Source organism: Equus asinus, chromosome 4 (assembly GCF_041296235.1).
Source record: "Equus asinus isolate D_3611 breed Donkey chromosome 4, EquAss-T2T_v2, whole genome shotgun sequence".
NCBI lineage: Eukaryota > Metazoa > Chordata > Mammalia > Perissodactyla > Equidae > Equus > Equus asinus.
Window position 1 is genome coordinate 50848122 of NC_091793.1, and position 1637 is coordinate 50849758.

General features: G+C 42.2%; 1 pseudogene; it reads left to right on the forward strand.

Moving 5' to 3' along the window:
* Window positions 1-937: 937 nt before the first annotated feature.
* On the forward strand, window positions 938-1167 carry LOC106831289 (small nuclear ribonucleoprotein G pseudogene; annotated as a pseudogene).
* Window positions 1168-1637: the final 470 nt, after the last annotated feature.

The following is a 1637-nucleotide window of genomic DNA, read 5'->3' on the forward strand; positions in this document are numbered from 1 at the left end:
TGCTGCTGCTGGGGAGAGGCAGGGGAGCTCTCACTTAGCTCCACTGCTTCCCAGGTACCCTTTACATCTCCCTTCAGATGTATAGCTGCATGAGTCTCTCAGGTGCCCTGTTGTACTGTGTGAGTATCTTCCACTGGTTAATCAATGTCCACTTAGTTGTAATTCAGAATGGGAGAGACAAAGGGAACAGCTCACTATGCCATGTTGCTGATCTCACTCCTCAACAAAACTTTGCATTCAAAAACAGATGGTGGGTCAGATTTGACCCACAGGCTATAGTTTTCCAACCCCTGTAATATTCCATAAACTTCCAGGAGCAGATGTCTCAGTTGTTTTGTTCTTCATTGACTCCCCAGTGCCTAAAATATCCTTCACGTAATAGGGGCTCAATAAATATGTACCAAAAAGATGAATAATCTACATTCTCATAGATGCAGATCTTGCTTGAGTGGACATGGAGGTCATATGTGCAAGGCCACCACTACCATGGATGACCACAAAAATGGTGTTAACTGGCCCTGGTTAATAAGATAAAAACCACCATTGTTCCAGGGCTCAAACATAATCTAGGAAGCAAAAGCAAAGGCAATCACCACTTGCTTGAAAGAAGAAAGGAAGAGGGTGTTGCCACTTGACAGGGCTTCAAGGAAGCTGTGAAAGTTTGGGAGGAACAGCAGGGGGATCTAAAAGGGGCATGTGATGGATTGTTCAGCTGAGGTTGGAGAGCTTGGTTGAGCAGTGACAATGACCCAGAGGAAAGCAGTTTCCTCTGACAAAGCCTGGGGCTTAGTGTCATGGAGAGATTACCCTAGAAGGAAGATTGTTTGATGTATCTGTGCCATTTTCCTCTTTAAAAACCTCTGAAAGATACAATGGGAGTGTGAGGGAGACTGTGATTTCAGTTACAAGGCAGATCTGAGCCCACTGAGTAGGCACCATGAGCAAAGCGCACCCTCTTGACTTGAAAAACATTAAGGACAAGAAATTATCATTGAAATTAAACAGTAGCAGACATGTCTAAAGAATATTGAGGGCATTTGATCCCTTAACAAATCTTGCAATAGATGAATGTATGGAGATCATACCTGGGGGCAACAGAACAATATTGGAATGGTTGTAACACAAGGAAATAGTATCACCATGCTGGAAGCCTTGGAAGGAGTGTAAATAGAGGCTGTTTATAGATTGGTTTCAGCAGAGAAACCAATTGCTTCCACATGTCCCTCTCCAAAGGTCCTGTTTTATTTTGGTGTAAAAATCAGGTCATGTATGATTGTCATATTAAATTTTTTTATTACAATAAAAACTTTTTAAACTCCAATGACTGCTAAGATCAGGTCCAAAATCCTCTGACTGACATGTAAAGTCCTTCATCATTTGGTCCCAATCTACTTTTCTAGTCACTTCACGCCAATAACCCTTTCCCAATGTGTATTGTTCCACATGGGGTTATTCATTGTTTCCCTCAAGATGCTTGGCATTTCACAACTCGATGCCTTTGCTCTGGCTATTCTCTGCCTTGTGATGCCTTTCTTTTCCTCTCCATCCAGCAAATTCTTATCCCCCTTTGAGATCTACACTGTGAAACTTTCATGGCTTACTTATACTATTCAAACATCACTTACACTGTGAAGCCT